The sequence below is a fragment of the Panthera leo genome, chromosome D4, assembly GCF_018350215.1.
Source record: "Panthera leo isolate Ple1 chromosome D4, P.leo_Ple1_pat1.1, whole genome shotgun sequence".
Classification (NCBI taxonomy): domain Eukaryota; kingdom Metazoa; phylum Chordata; class Mammalia; order Carnivora; family Felidae; genus Panthera; species Panthera leo.
In genome coordinates, this window is record NC_056691.1 from 12,936,640 (window position 1) to 12,954,664 (window position 18,025).

Here is an 18,025-nt window from a genome sequence, read left to right on the forward strand (position 1 = left end):
GGAGACCATGGTCCCAAAGTACACTCTAGACAGTGGGGATTATCTTGGTGAGCTGTATTAACAATACGGTTTTTAGGAGCTCCTTGTGGCTCAGTTAAGCATCCAACTCTTGATTTCGGCTCAGGTCATGATTTCTTGGTTGTGAGATTGAGCCCTGCATCAGGCTCCACACAAGGTGTGGAGTCTTCTTAAGATTCTCTCTCCCTCTCCCTTTGTCCTCCTGGCTCACACTCTCCCTCTATCAAAAAAAAAAAAAAAAAAAAAAAAAAAAGAATATGGTTTTTAGGCTTATGAATTGACCATGGAAATTGAGCTAACCATCCTAGAAGAATATGACTGAGATTTTTTTCATTTCTTATTCCTTGTGTTGTTCAAATGAAAACAATGATAGCCACTTGCCCTTTCCCTCCCACATGTGACAAGACTCCTACTTGAGAATGGTTATCCTCAGCTCCAAGGGACATGCACTCCATCTAACAATGTTTTTGATTGAGGAAAATAAAAAAGGAAAACAATGCCCACATGACATGGTTGATCAGTCATGCTTTCTGTGGAAGATCTTGAATGAGAGAGGTAAACATGAAAGGATTTCAATCTAAAATGGAACCAGAAGATATGAAATGAGTAATATCACATGTAACCTCTTAAGTATGAAGCTTAAGAACTGAGAGACTGATTTCCTGTCTATTCCTCATTAATAGAAGACCAAGACTTATCTCCTGACCAATGAACAGCCACCAAAAACTCTCCCCTCAACCAATGAGCTTCTTGCTTAGAGTGTGGCTGAACTTGCCCCTCTTTAAACTCCTTGCCCATAAATACAGCATGCCCTACTCTCAGTGGATTAGCCTGTAGCTTTCTACAGCATGCATTTCTCAAGTAGCAATTCCTCTGCTCTTCTGAAAAAACTCAATTTCTGCTAATTTGAGCTTGCCTCAGTGCACCTCTTTATGGAGGGTGATGAAGTAATAGAAGTCAAATTCAAAACAGCTTCAACAAAATACGAAATTCACTTATACGCATAACTGGGAAGTACAGGCATGGAACTAGGATTCACGTCTCCAAATACTGATTTTCAGGACTCACTGGTTCCAAATCTCAACTTGCCTCCCCGTTACGTTTTCCCCTCCTGTACACATACTTCTTTCATGTAGCCAGGAGAAAATGGTATTTTGTGGTGCCAGACTCATGCAGTCCAACTTGGCAAATGTAGCAGACAAAAGCACTTCTCTTCCCAACATTGGTTTGGCCAATGGGAGAGACAGGGTGTCGGAGTCCCCAAAGGATGGAGTGTGAGCATGCTACCCCAAGGTAAGTAACAGTAAAAAAAAAAACAAAAAACAAAAAACAAAAAACTAAGAGTCTAGTAGAAAAGTTAAGCGTGAATCCATTGGTAAAATTTCACAATGTTGTATGCTATTGGAGCCCCAAAGAATGAGTGACCCAATCTTTCTTTTAAAAAAGACAACCAACCTTCCATGATTAATATCAGTGTTGCATCTTCTGAGTAAATGCACAGAATCCTTTGACTTTTGTGTCTCATTTGTCTTCAGTGCAGCATTTCCTCATCAATAGCCTACAGCTTATTCAGCCCCCTACTCCCCCTTCACTCCCAATAGCCACTCCATCTTGAGAAGAGTGACTCATTCCAACTTTAAAATGAGCAACACTTTTTACTTACAATATTTTCCCCGAATACGTTGAGCTTATTTTTCAATTGTGTTCTTAGATGCATTATCATCATTAAGATTTCAAATGGGAGTGAGGTGGGGCAGGTGAGAAGAACCTGGAAAATTAAATGCCAGTTTCAAAAGTAAACTTCAGGCATCCTCATTCTGAGATTCCTTTTAGAGTACATATAAAATTTCAGATACTTAAATTGGAGGATACTTAAAAATATTTGAATGTTGAGACGTTCCTTCATTGAATCCTTAAGAGGAAAAAATGTAAGTGATAAGCCCTGATATTAAAAATAAACATAACTGAAACATGCCTAAGTGTTGACTCATTCAGGTAAATTCCCCAGAGGTCAATTGGCATTTCCATGGGTAGGGATAACAGAAAAAACTATTTTGCAATCCCCATCAAAGTAACACCAGCATTCTTCACAGCGCTAGAACAATCCTAAAATTTGTATGGAACCAGAAAAGACCCGGAATAGCCAAAGCAATCTTGAAAAAGACAACCAAAGCTGGAGGCATCACAATCCCAGACTTCAAGCTGTATTACAAAGCTGCAATCATCCAGACAGTATGGTACTGGCATAAGAACAGACACTCAAATGAATGGAACAGAATAGAGAACCCATTAATGGACCCACAAATGTATGGCCAACTAATCTTTGACAAAGCAGGAAAGAATATCCAATGGAATAAAGACAGTCTCTTCAGGAAATGGTGCTGGGAAAACTGGACAGCAATGTGCAGAACAACGAACCTGGACCACTTTCTTACACCATACACAAAAATAAACTCAAAATGAATTAAAGACCTCAATGTAATAAGCAGGAAGCCATCAAAATCCTCAAGGAGAAAGCAGGCCAAAACCTCTTTTACCTCGGCCACAGCAACTTCCTACTCAACAGATCTCTGGAGGCACAGGCAACAAAAGCAAAAATGAACTATTGGGACCTCATCAAAATAAAAAGCTTCTGCACAGTGAAGGAAACAATCAGCAAAACTAAAAGGCAACCAATGGAATGGGAGAAGATATCTGCAAACGACCTATCAGATAAAGGGTTAGTATCCAAAATCTACAAAGAACTTATCAAACTCAACACCCCCCCAAAAAAATAATCCAGTGAAGAAATGGGCAAAAGACATGAATAGATGCTTCTCCAAAGAAGACATCCAGATGGCCAACTGCACATGAAAAGATGCTCAACATCACTCATCATCAGGGAAATACAAATCAAAACCACAATGAGATACCATCTTACACCTGTCAGAATGGCTAACATTAACAACTCAGGCAACAGCAGATGTTGGCAAGGATGTGGATAAAAAGGATCTTCTTTCCACTGCTGCTGGGAATGCAAACTGGGGAAGCCACTCTGGAAAACAGTATGGAGGTTCCTCAAAAAATTAAAAATTCAACTACCTTACAACCCAGCAATTGTATTAGTAGGTATTTATCCAATACCAATCCTAGGTATTTATCCAAAACAGATGTGCTGTTTCTAAGGGGCACATGCACCCCAATGTTTATAGCAGCACTATCAACAATAGCCAAAGTATGGAAAGAGTTCAAATGCCCATCAACAAATGAATGGATAAAGAAGATGTGGTGTGTACACACACACACACACACACACACACACACACACACACACACACACAATGGAGTATTACTCAGCAATCAAAAAATGAAATCTTACCATTTGCAACTATGTGGATGGAACTAGAGGGTATAATGTTAAGTGAAATTAGTCAAAGACAAATATCCTATGACTTCACTCATATGAGGACTTTAAGATACAAAATAGATGAACCCAAGGAAGGGAGAAAAAATAATATGAAAACAGTGAGGGGGACAAAACATAAGAGACTCTTAAATATACAGAACAAACAGGGTTGCTGGAGGGGTTGTGGGAAGGGGGATGGGCTAAATACCCATTTAGGGGGTTTAAGCAATCTACTCCTGAAATCATTGTTGTACTATATGCTAACTAGCTTGGATGTAAATTAAAAAATAAATTATAAAACAAACAAAAAACCCAAAAACTATTCTTGAGGATGCCCAAAGCTGATTACCTATGACCAGCACCAAAGCATAGAAGGTGAACATACGCTTTTCAAAAGGGACTTTGGTTTCTAAAGAAAACCTATTTTTAGTCATTATCAGAAGTATTTAGGAACAGTAGATTGCACATCAATGCTGATCTCAACTCTGAAAGAGAAATACATCATTTACAATGCACTTATTCATGGCTCCCTTAAAAATGGGGGAAGATACTGAGGAAGGAGGGGTTTAAGCCCCACATTGGCACCCATTGCCTTGGGAATCTGCACCAGGAAGATGAGCTCTCATAACATCTATGAAAAAGATTTGTTGACTCTCTTTAGGTTGTGGGCTGGGAGGGGCAGGGATACATAGAAGCTTTCTCTAGGAATGGAAGCACTGCCAAGTGCCATTTTTCTTGTCCCCCTTCAGCCTAGCTCGATCTAATGCTGGCAGGTAGCAGTTCTGACATTCTCCGTCTACATTGCTATCACTGTTCACCCAGCCCCAGTGTTCCCCTGCTGACCTGCCACACCCAACCCATCTGCCCCAGCAAGGCCCCTCCCAAGCAGCTCCCACCCCACCACAACCAGCCAACACCCTCAGTTGGGGCCAGTGTCCCTCCAAACTGTCACCTGTCCAGCCCCACCACCAGCATGTCCACAGCAGCTGCAGCCAAGTTTTGCAGCCAGGCACACCAGGGGCTAACCCCACCCACCAGTATGGCTGCAGCAGCTGTAGCTAAGCCTCTCAGCCAGCTGTGATGGGGGTCAGCCCCAGCCACCAGTGCACCCACAGCAGTCATGGCCCATTCACAACAGGAGAACACATGCAGCCTCTACAGTGGACACTCCTGGAGCATCTGGTTCTGGTGACTGGGGAGATTGCATGTTTTGGGACCCACAGGATTTCTCCTACCTAAGACCACTGCCTTCAAGACCAGGAGATATAATTGACTTACTTAATAGATAGCAACAGAGAGAATCAGACAAAATGAGGAGAGAGAAATATGCTCCAAATGAAAGAACAAGACAAAAACCTCAGAAAAAGAATGGAATGAAGTGGAGATGAGCAGTAAGGAGTTTTTAAAAATGGCCATTAAGGATGCTCACCCAACTTGGGAGAAGAGTGCATGAACTCAGGGAGAAATTCTACGGAGATAGAAAATATTGAGAAGAACCAATCATAACTGAAGAATAACAAATGAAAAATAAACTCTCTGGACTTTCTAGCAGATTAAAGAACTCAGAACAGATCGATGATCTGGAAGACAGAGTGTGGAAATCATCCAAGCTGAACTGAAAACAAAAATTAAAAAAATTTTTTTAATGTTTATTTATTTTTAAGAGAGAGAGAGAGAGAGAGAGAGAGAGAGAGAGAGAACACAAGATGGGGAGGGGCAGAGAGAGGAGACACAGAATCCAAAGCAGGCTCCAGGCTCTGAGCTGTCAGCACAGAGCCCGACGTGGGGCTTGAACTCATAAACCGTGAGATCATGACCTGAGCTGAAGTCAGACGTTTAACCAATATAGCTACCCAGGCACCCACCCCCCAAATTTTTTTTAAATGAGGATAGGTTAAGAGACCTTAGGGACAACATCAAGCATACCAACATATGCATTACATAGGGATACTGGAAGGAAAAGACAGAAAGGGGAAGAAAGCTTATTTTAGGGAAGCTTTCAGCTACTATTTCTTAACTTTGAGAAAGAAGCACACATCAAGGTCCACAAACAGAGCTCAAAAAAGGATAAACCCAAAAAATTCCACACCAAGACACCTAACAACAATGTCAAGTTAAAGATGGAGAATCTTAAAAGAAGCAAGAGAAAAGCCACTAGTTACATACAAATTAACACCTTTAAGTCTATCAGCTGATTTTTCAGCAGAAACTTGCAGCCAGAAGGGACTGGCAGGATATATTCAAAGTGCTGAGAGGAAAAAACCTACAACCTATATTCTACCCAGCAAAGTTATCACTTGAAATTGAAGGAGAGAGTTTCCCAGACCAAGAAAAATTAAATTCATCACCACTAAATCGGCCTTACGAGAAATGTTAAGGGAACTTCCTTAAGAAAAAAAAGGAAAAAAGGCCATAAGTAACAAAATTATGTAAGAAAAAATTTCACTATAAAAACAAACGTATATTAACGGGCAATCACTTATAAATCTAGTAAGCAGTAGGTCAACTAGATCTATGATAATTAGGTAAGGGACACACAAAATATGTAAAATGCAGATGTGAAATAGGACAGTAAATACATACATCATGGGGGTGGGGATGTAAAAGTGTAGTGCTTTTGGAACATTTTGAAATCAACTTCAAGACTATTATATTCATACTATATATGAATCTCATGGTAACCACAAACCAAAAACCTGTAATAGATACATAAAAAATAAAAAGAAAGGAATCCAAGCACAACACTCAAGAAAAACAAAAGAAAAAAGCGAGGTTAGGACAGAGAACTACAAAAATGGCCAGGAAATAATTAAGAAAATGGCAATAAGTACATATCTATCAACAATTACTTTAATGTAATTGGACTAAATTCTTCAACCAAAAGATAGAGGTTGGCTGAATGGATAAAAACAAACACATGCACCCAAAACGAGCAATAACTCATCTCTATGCTACCTGATAGAGACTCACTTCAGACCCAAACACACATATAGACTGAAAGTGAAGGAATGGAAAATATATTCCAAGCAAATGAAAATGGGGGAAAAGGGATAGCAACACTTTTATAAGACAAAATGGACTTTAAAATAAAGACTGTAACAAGCAGAAAGGGGCATTGCATAACGACCAACTGATCAATCCAACTAGAGCATGGAACAGTTGCAAATTTGTATGCACTCAACAGAGGAGCACCTCAATACAGAATACGCTTTCTTTTCAGGTGCACATGGGATTCTCCAAAACAGTTAACATGTTAGGCTATAAAACAAGTCTCAACAAATTAAGATGCTGATATCATATCAGTCATCTTCTTCAACCACAACACTATGAAACTAGAAATAAGGGAAAATACTACAAAAAATACCAACACACAAAGCTAAACAACATGCTACTAAACAACCAATGGGTCTATGAAGAAATCAAAGAGGCAATATTAAAAATACCTGAAGACAAAGGAAAATGTAAACACAAGGTTCCAAAAGCTTTGGGACAGAGCAAAAGCAGTTCAAAGAGGGAAGTTTATAGCAATATAGACCTACCTCAAGCAACAAGAAAAATCTCAAACAACTTGATTGTACACATGCAGGACCTAGAAAAAGGACAAGCCCAAAATTAGTAAAAAGAAATGAAAAATATCAGAGCAGAAATTAAAGAAATGAGACTAAAAAACAATCAAATGATCAATGAAACTAAAAGTTGGTTCTCTGAAACCAACCTTTTGTTAAATGCATCAAAACCCCCAAAAAACCTCACACAAATAAAGAGAACTCAAAACCAGAAATGAAAGAGAAGTTACAGCCTAAGAAGTACAAACTACAGAAATACAAAGGATCCCATGAGACTACTACGAAAAATTATACACCAACAAACTGGACAACCTAGAAGAAATGGATAAATCCCTAAAAACTTAATTTTCCAAGGCTTAATCAGAAAGAAATAGAAGGCACATTGGTGGCTCAGTCAGTTAAGCGGCAGACTCTGGATTTTGGCTCAAGCCCCACATTGGGCTCCTCGCTGACAGTGCAGAGCCTGTTTGGGATTCTCTCTCCTCTCTCTCTGCCCTTCCCGCTTTCTCTTTTTCTCGCTCTAAAAATAAATAAACCTAAAAAAACAAAAAAGAAAAATAGAAAATCTGAACAGACTAATCAGCAGTAATGAAATTGTGTAACAAAAACAAAATCCAACAAATAAAAGCCAAAAACCAGAAGTCTTCACAGTTAGATTCTACCAAACATTTAAAGAGTTATTGTCATCTAGACTTCTCCAACTATTCCAAAATATTGAAGGAACACTTCCAAATTTCATTACCCTGATACTAAAACCAGACAAAAGCACTACAAAATAATTACATACCAACATCCCTGATGAGCATAGATGCAAAAATCCTCAACAAAGCAACAGCAAACCAAATTCAACATTATACTGAAAGATTCATTCACTACAATCCAGTGGAGTTTATTTCAGGGATGTAAGAATGATTCAATATTTGCCCATTAATCAAGGTGATACATCACATTCACAAAATGAAGAATCAAAATATGCTGTCATCTCAGTAGGTTCAGAAAAAACATTTGACACAATTCGACACTCATTTATGACAAAAACTCTCAACCAAATGGGTATAGAGGAAGTATACCTCAATATAAGGAAGACCATCATGACAAACCCATAGCTAACATCATACTCAATGGGGAAAAGCTGAAAGCTTTTCCTCTTAGATCAGGAACAAGACAAGGATGTTCATTCTCACCACTTTTATTCAACATAGTGCTGGAAGCCCTAACCACATCAGTCAGACAACAAGAAGAAAAAGTTTCCAAATTGTTAAGAAAGTAGTACAATTTTAACCATTTGTGTTTAACATGATACTTTACATAGTAAATTGTCAAGACTCCACCAAAAAAAAAAATTATTAGAATAAATGAACTTCGTAAACTTGCAGGATACAAAATTAATCTACAGAATTTTTTTGCATTTCTATACACTAATAATAAAAGGGAAATTAAGAAAACAATCCTATTTATAATTGCATCAAAAAGAATCAAATACCTTGGAAGACCTTTAATCAAGGAAGTCAAAGACTTGTATTCTGAAAATTCTAAGACAATTATGAAAGAAATTAAATATGACATAAACAGGGGTGCCTGGGTGGCTCAGTGAGTGACCCTTTGGCTCAGGTCATGGTTTGTGAGTTCCGGCCCCACACTGGGCTCTGTGCTGATGGTGCAGAGGCTGCATGGGATTTTCCCTTTCCTTCTCTCTCTGCCCCTCATTCACTCTTGCTCTCTCTCAAAATAAATACATAAACTTAAAAAAATATAAAGATGACATAAATAGATATCCCATGCTTGTAGGTTTGAAAAATATTGTTAAAATGGAGTATTATCTAAAGTAATCAACAGGTCCAGTGCAATCTCTATTGAAATACTAATAGCATTTTTCACAAAACTAGACTAATCCTAAAATTTGTGTGCAATTATATAAGACCTGTAATAGCCAAAGCAATCTTGAGAAACAAGAAGAAAACTGGAGGTATCACATACCCAGAGTTCCAACCATACCACAAAACAGTATGGTACTGGCACAAAAATAGACAACATAGATCAATGGGACAGAATTCAGAGTTCAGAAATAAACCCATCCTTACATAGTCAATTAATCTAGGACCAAAGGAGGCAAGAAGATACAATGGGGAAAAGACCATCTTTTTAATAAATGATGATGAGAAAACTGGACAGTACATGCCAAAGAATGAATCTGGACCCCTTTCTCACACCGTACACAAAAATAAATCCAAAATTTAAAGACCTAAATGTGAGACTTGAAACCATAAAACTCCTAAAAGAAGCCATAGGCAGAAAACTCTTGGACAACCATCTTAGCAACTTATGTATTTTTGATCTGTCTCCATAGGCAAGGACAACAAAAGCCAAAACAATTGGGACTGCATCAAACTCGAAAGCTTTTGCGCAGTGAAGGAAACCAACAAACTCAAAGGTGACCCCTGAATAGGAGAATATATTTGCAAATGACATACCTGATGAGGGTTAATATTCAAACTATAGAAAGAAATCCTACAACTCAAATTAAAATTTGATTAAAAATGGGCAGATGACCGGAATCGGAAATATTTTCTCAGGGAAGAGATACAGATGGCCAAGAGACACACAAAAAGATGCTCAACATCACTGATCATCAGGGAAATGCAAATCAATTAGAATTTGATTAACCATGGGCAGATGACCGGAATCGGAAATATTTTTTCAGGGAAGAGATACAGATGGCCAAGAGACACACAAAAAGATGCTTAACATCACTGATCATCAGGAAAACGCAAATCAAACCCATAGCAAGATACTACCTCACACCTGCCAGAGGCTAGTGTCAAAAAGACAGGCAGTAACAAGTGTTGGTTAAGATGTGGAGAAAAGGGAATCCTTGTACACAGTTAGTGGGAATGTAAATTGGTGCATCCAGTATGGAAAACAGCATGAAGTTTTCTCAAAAAATTACAAATAGAAATACCCTATGATTCAGCAATTCCAATTCTGGTTATTTACTCGAAGAAAATGAAAACACATTCATTTGAAAGGATGTATGCACCCCTATGTCCATGGCAGCATTATTTACAATAGTCAAGGTATGAGAGCAAACTATGTGTCCATCGGTTGACGAATGGAATACTACTTGGCCATAAAAAAAAATGAAATCTTGTTATTTGTGACTACATAGATGGACCTAGAGGGGATTATGCTAAGTAAACTAAGTCAGGTAGAGGAATATAAATACCATACGATTTCACTTCTGTGTGGAATCTAACAAAACAAAACCAATGCACAAACACAACAAAAAATAAACAGACTCATAAATACAGCGAAAAAACTGGTGGTTGCTGGAGGAGGCAGTGGTGAGAGAATGGGGATATAAAGTATAGCGCAGGGGATATAAAGTATAGCGCAGGGAATATAGTCAATAATATTGTAATAACTGTGTGTGGGGATAGATGGTAACCACACATCGTGGTGAGCATTTCGCCATGTATACAAATGTCAAATCACTACTTGCACACCTGAACAGCAGGGTATTATGTCAGCTATCATTCAATTGAAATAAATAACCCTGAAAGAATCCATTTACTCATTAGTCTCAGAAAACAAAAACAAAAACAAAAAAAACGGAGGAACTTAGCTGACAGCTTGGCCAACGTAAACACAATATAATGAAATTATATAATGAACACATCCTAGAACATACTACAAGCTTAGCAAAGCTTAGAAAAGCTGTAAAACTTGGCACTTCCTCTAGAAGAGACCCCTGTCGGTTTTTGAGTTGTCTTGGTTTGTCAAACAGGTGTTTAAATATGCAGAAGGGTAAAGAGATTGACCTAGGCAGCAGTCTAAAATCTGCCCGAACAGCTAGGGAAAGACCCCAATGCAATCGAGGCTCCAAACCCTTTGGGAGACTGAGCAGGAGGCAGTATAGGAGGGCTGGTATCCTGCTGCTTTAGGAAAATGGAGAAACTCTGCAAACATTTGACAGTTCACAGCTTAAAAATGCAAAGGAGGCCTAAGACCCTAAGGTTTTTCCTAGGATTAACAGAAAGCAAGCATAGTTCCTTGGGTAAATAGGATTGTTTTGAGCTGGTATCAGAATAAAACCTGCATGCTATGGGTCTCCAGAGGGTGTGGGGTTTCTGCCTGAGAACAACATCAAGGTGTTTTTTAGAATAAGCAGAACTGAGTTTGGTTTGGTGTGTTTATCCTCATTCTGAGGGCTGTGGACCTTTAAATCCCTGCTCTTGCATGTACGGCTTTTAGTCTGAGTTTTGCTTAATAAAGATTTTTACTTTTACAGAAAACCTGTAGAAGAATGGTGTGCTAGATCACCCTCCAATTACTTATTACAGTGTAGCCATAATTTAACGCTGCCAGTTTTGACTGCATACTGATCATCTCCACCAAAATACCCATTATCTGAGAGGAAAGGAGGGAAAAAAAAAAAAAAAAACCAAACCAAAACCCAAAAACACCCTATCTTTCTGCAGAGGCTCTACCAGAGACACGCTACTGTCCGGCTCAGGGAATTGCCTTTTGCAGGATAAAATAGATTATTTACCATTCATGTCTGATCATCTCTCATCTCACCTACACAGCAATGAGAAGGTCAGAGGCATCACACTGCACATGAATCTTCCCATTATAAAGGGATTTCAGGGTCCCTTTGAAGTAGCATCTCCTCAGATGCTTGTTTATAAATTAAATAACAAGGGAGGCTGATGAGGAAGGAAGGCATTGCTGGTCAAGTATCAGTTAGAATGTATGATAAACACAAATCTAAGATAATATTTTAAAATAGATCTACAACCTAAAAGTTTACCCGAAAAGCTTGTCTAGACCACTAAGCTGGTAGCTTCTAACCAACAGGTTGAGTATCTGGAAAGAAACTTGCAGTCTTAGCTGTGCCAGGCTGGCAAACCCAAATCTATCACAGACTTTATTGGGGTTAAGAAAATGGATGGACATTTAAAAAATTAATCCTTCAAATTACATTTATTTTAATGTTTACAAATGCAGTCCAATGAGCAACACCTCTCCTATTTAATGCTTGCCTTCAAGAAATACGTAGATAGGAAGAAGCCTGGAGCAGAGGGCGGCAAACACTTAACATAGAGAGCCAGATAGCAAATATTTCAGGCTTTTTAGGCTGTACAGTCTCTGCCACAAATACTTATCTGTCATTGTGTGAGAGCAGCCATAGATAGTATGTAAATAAGTGAGTGGTTGTGTCCCAATAAAGTTTTATTTATAACCACTGAAATGTGAATTTCAGGTAAGTTTCATGTGACTGGTGTAACATCCTTTTTGATTTGTTCAACCATTTAAAATTATAGTAACCATTCTTACCTTGCTGGATCTATAAAAAACAGGCGGTGGGTCAGGTTTGACCAGGGACCAGAGTTTGCCCCCACCCCCCAACATACACACACACACACACACACACACACACACACTCTTCAGGCTCTTTCTATAAACAAAGGCTAACATAAGCAAACTGTACCTGCCCATGAGGGAGAAATGGGGCTGGAACTCCTTTTATTAATTGAAAGCTATTTTAACTCTAGGGGTGGGGGTGGGGTGGAAGGAACAAGTATTTGTTGAAAACCTAGTACTGTGCCAGGTACTATCCTGAAGGGTTGCTGATTTCATTCAAACAATACTAGGAGATGTTATACATGCACACTTTTCACAGATGAGGAAAGAGACTCAGAATAAACAGTTTTGCCTAGACCTGGTTCCCGGTGAGGATCTGAACACGGGTCAGTCTTCAGAAAACCTGTAATTTTTAATGTGGTATCTCGATGAGGGAAGAGCAGAGTTCATAGTAAAACCAGGAGGAGCATTAGCTGCACTGAGAAGAAACTCAAGAAGCAGGAGCTTAGGGGCACCTGGGTGGCTCAGTCGGTTAAGTGTCTGACTCTTGATTTCAGCTGAGGTCATGATCTTGAGGTTCGTGGGCTCTAGCCTCACCTCGGGCTCTGCATGGACAGAGGGGAGCCTGCTTGGGATTCTCTCTCCTTATGTCTCTGCCCCTCTCCCATGTGGGCACTTGTACACTTTCTCTCAAAAATAAATAAACTTTAAAAAAAAAAAAAAGCAGGAACTTCAGAGCTTCAGGGAACAGGTGGCTTGAGCTGGAGCACAGATCAGAGAGTGAGAGTTTGCTGTTCTGCTAATAGAGCAGACCCAGAGGCCACCCCATACCAATCCAAACTGACCGGACAGTGTGCCCCCCAGACTGGCCTGTTGTGTGGGGCAAGCAGTCCAGAAGTGCACTGTTAAAACACTTAATTTAATTAACGCCAGACTTTATAGCAAGTCAACTCCCACACGAGAGCGGGGGGTTTACAATTGCTGTTCTAAGAGACGGGTATTTAGATCGACTTCTGGTGTTTCTTTTTCTCCCCTTTTAACAAATGTAATACATAGCCACTTTGTAGAGACTTTAGAGAAATATAGATAATAGGAACTAAAAATTATCCATCAAAATAATCACAGTTAATACTTCTGTGTAATGTTCTTTAAATCTTCCTGGTCTTTTTTCGAGCAGGGACTACGCTATTAATACTGCTTTCTGCACCAAACAGATCACAGACATGTTTCTGTATCATTTCCCCAAGTCACATTTACCAAATGTCCCCTCGAGACAAATCCAAGCGGCCATCATCAGAAAGGCTGGTGTAGGCTTGCATTGTGTCAGTGCCTCAGGCGTTCATACCTATCACATAAGAGTGAGGTTTGCAAAGAGCACCCTGCCAGCCTATCTCAAACTTACTTAGTCATGGGATCCTTCCGTAATGTAACATTTGGAACACTACTGTTCTACAGAATGTCCTTGGTCAAAAGCTTCTACATCATTTGTAACAGGTGCATAATATTCCACTGTTATTTAAATGATCCATTGTAACCTATTATAAACAATACCATGTACATTTTTGCAGCTAAATCTTTATGAAACATTCATGGTAACTCCCTGGACACTCAATTGCTTTGTCAGGGATGTGACCATTATTTATTTTTTCTAGAAATGGATATTATAATTAAAATTTTCTTTGTTTTACAGGAGAACTGGAATGTGACATTTCACTTTTAAATTTATTTCGTTAATAATTAACACTTGGACACTTCATCAGGCAAGTCTCTACTAGACGCTTAATATTCCGTGTCTACACTAAGAGCAACGTGAAAAAGCAACCGAAATTCCTATACTGCTGGTGAAAATGATACTTGGTACTTGGAAAAATGGTGGGCAGCATCTACAAAAAATGAACGCACGCACACTCTGCGTATTAGTTTTCTATCGCTGTATAACAAATTACCACAAACTTAGTGACTTAAAACAAAACCATTGTTAACTCACAGTTCTGTAGAGCTGTAGTCTGACACGGGATGGCTGGGTTATCTGCTCAGGCACAGGGCTGAAATCAGGTTGGTAGGAGGACTGAATCCTCATCTGGAGCCCTTGGGGAGAAATCCACGTTCTAGCTCCGTCAGGGTGTTGGCAAATCCTGTTTTCTTGCTGGCTGCCAGCTGAGAGCCACCCTTAGCTCCTGGAAGCCACCCCCCAGTCCTTGCATGTGGACCCCAGGATGATCAAGCCACCAATGATATGGCTAGAACCCCTGACGCTTCAAACTTCTCTGACTTCCTCTTCTGCTCCTGGCTGGAGAGGAACTCTGCTTTTTAAAGCGGCTGGTGTGATTAGAGTAGGCCCACCTGGATAGCTCCCTATCATAAAGCCCACCTGGATAACATCTCTGTCATCAGGGCATGGAAGCTCTTTTTGTATTTTGTATTTTGTATTTTGCCTGCCGCCTCCTTTGACTCAACTCCAGTCCTCGAAGTATACCCAACAGAAATGCATGCATAACGTTTTCCAAAATACATGCGTCGAATCCTAATAGAAACACGACTCAGTAGCCAAAAGCTGGAGAACGTATTTAACGACAATAATGGTATATTTTTATAATTGTATATAGAAACGAGAATGAACAGACCACAGCTACTTACTTACACAAATGAACCTCACGCACACAATGCAGAGTCATGAGGCCAGTGTTTTACAGGACCAAGTTGGGGGGAACCTAACCCAGCCTAGAAAGTCACAGAAAGCTTTCTGGGGAAGGTACACCTTTTACTGCAAAGAATTAGAGCGAATGATGAGCGAAGGGAGGGCAGGACTGATTTTTCTATTGAAGGGTTAATGGGAACGGAAGTAACATACTGTAAAAATTATAAGCAGCTGGGTATTATGAATGGATGGCAAAATGGGGGCGGGTGGAAATGGAGGCGGGTGGAAAATGGGGGCGGGTGGAAAATGGGGTGCCTAGAGAACTGGATGAGGATCAGAAGGTTGGAGAACTTTGCAGGCCATACTGAGAAGACTGACCTTAATCCTGCTGGTGATGGTGACAGAAGAGGTCCTTGCAAGGGGATGGGCATGGACATATTTATAGTGGGGATCAGTGATACTGCAAAGTGGAAGGTGAAATTTCAAGAGGGAAATGAGGACACTGGATTAGTTAGGAGGTTGTTTAAGGAGCCCAGGTGAGAGCTGATGGGAACCTGACTTAGCTGGAGGGAAGAGGGGAAGGGACAATTTTAGAAGCCTGGATGCCTTGTATCCACTGCCCTTCCCCAAATCCCCTCTTAAAGCCCTACCAACGTTTTTGTAGTTTTGAATCCTATTAGCTCTCAGAAGGTGCGTCTGGAATCCAGTCTGGATTTCCACCAGCAATATGCCCGTCGCCCCTCAAGTCCTGCTAGAATGGGAGATTTTTAGACATTTTCTGTATAGGCAAATAACTGTACCTCATTATTTTACATTGCATTTCTGACTGAAAGCATTAACATTTTTAAAATGTTCACTGATTGTCATTTTGTAAAGTGTCAATTCATATTGTTTGCCAGATTTTTCTAAATGTGTTCATTTCTTCATATTGACTTGTAAGAAGTTATGTATGAAAGATGCTAACCCTTTTGATATGCATTTTTCTGTAGCCACACCTTTTAATTTTGTTTAGTCTAATTTTTCATTGATAACAGTCTCACATTATTGAATAGTTAAATCCACTGGCGTGCCTGGGTGGCTCAGTCAGTTAAGCGTCCGACTTTGGCTCAGGTCATGATCTCATGGATTGTGAGTTCAAATCCCACATGGGGCTCTGTGCTGACAGCTCAGAGCCTGGAGACTGCTTCAGATTTCATGTCTCCCTCTGTCTCTGCCCCTTCCCTACTTGTGTTTTCTCTCTCTCTTTCTCTCTGTCAAAAGAAAAAAAGAATGAAACATTAAAAAATTTTAAATAATTAAATCTATTAATCTATTATTTGTTTCTACCTTTAGAGTTAATGCATTTAGTGTTCTCTAATCATGATTTGTGAATATTTGCCTATATTTTCTTTGGGTGCTTTACTGATTTTATTTAAATCTTTAATTGACAGGGGCTCCTGGGTGGCTAAGTTGGTTGAGTGTCTAACTCTTGGCTTCAGCTCAGGTCATGACCTCCCGGTTAGTGGGTTCGAGCCCCACATTGGGCTCTGTGCTGACAGTGTGGGATGCGCTTGGGATTCTCTCTCCCTCTCTCCCTGCCCTTCCTCCCCAAAAAGAAATAAACTTAAAAAAATCTTTAACATAGGATTTATTTTGGTATATAGTATTCTGTATCTTAATGTTTTTCCAGATAATCAGTTGGCTAAACCAACTGGATAATTCATTCTTTCCCTATTAGTTTGGAATGCCACTCATAAAATATATTAAATTCTCATGTCTTCAAAACAGGCTGTAATTCGTGGTAGGCCAAATTCCCCTACATTAATTTTCTTTTACAAAATATTCTCAACTATTCTTGCAAGTAAGAGTTAAATTAGCTTCTCAGAGTGAATTGAAATGTTTCCCATTCTTTTCTATGCTCTATATTCTTTTGTTTTTAAAATTTTAAAAATGTTTTATTTATTTTTGAGATCGAGAGAGACAGAGCATGAGCAGGGGAGAGGCAGAGAGAGAGGGAGACACAGAATCCGAAGCAGCACCAGGCTCTGAGCTGTCAGCACAGATCCCGACGCAGGGCTGGAGCTCACAAACCGCGAGATCATGACCTGAGCCAAAGTCGGTCACTCAACTGACTGAGCCACCCAGGCGCCCTGCTCTATATTCTTACAGTTTAAAATCTAAAGGAGATATTGGTTCCTTAAAAGTTTGAGAGATTTTGCTTAGAAAATTTTCCGGGTACTGAAGTTGTCCGACATTTGTCAACTTCTTTTATAGTTTTTGGTCCATATAACTGTACCACCCATCAGAACTCTTCTCTGGGGAGCCTGGCTGGCTCAGTCGGTAGACCATGTGACCCGTGATCTCAGGGTTGTGAGTTTGAGTCCCAAATTGGGTGTAGAGAGTACTTAGAAATAAAATCTTAAAAAAAAACAAAACAAAAAACAACCCTGTTCTTTTACTAAAAGAGCATTTAATCAAAATGTCCAAAATATTAATGTATTCTACCTACAGTTAATTTATCTTTTTATTCATAATATGCATTCAGATTTTCTTTTTCTTGTCTGGCTGTGTCAAAATTGTTTTATTGGTCTTTTCAAAGATCCACCTCTTGTCTACTTCTTGGGTTAAATATCAATCCCAATTTTATTCTTTCCTCATGCATTTCCTAGATTTTTTTTTTTCTTCAGTTTTTGGCTTCTTGAATTGATTGCTTGGTTTATTTTTATTTGTTCATCGATATAAGCATGCAAGGCTCTAAGTTTTACTCAAGGTACAGCTTTGGGGTTTATTTTGGTTGAATAATTTTTCCTAGTGTCATCAGCTCTGACTCTAATTTGTATTTTCTGTGATCTATGAATTATTTGACAGTATTTTAATTTCTAGTATTTAAAAAAATTATCCTTTTGTTATGAATTGCTCACTCTACTGCCTGGTGGTCAGAAAACGTGGTCTACAATATGTTACTTATAGTCTTACTATATCCTATATTTTTGTCCAGTTTCCATGGATATTTGAAAAGAAGATGCATATTATTAAAATATTTTTTTTGAGTAAGACTGGGGTTTTCATGACATT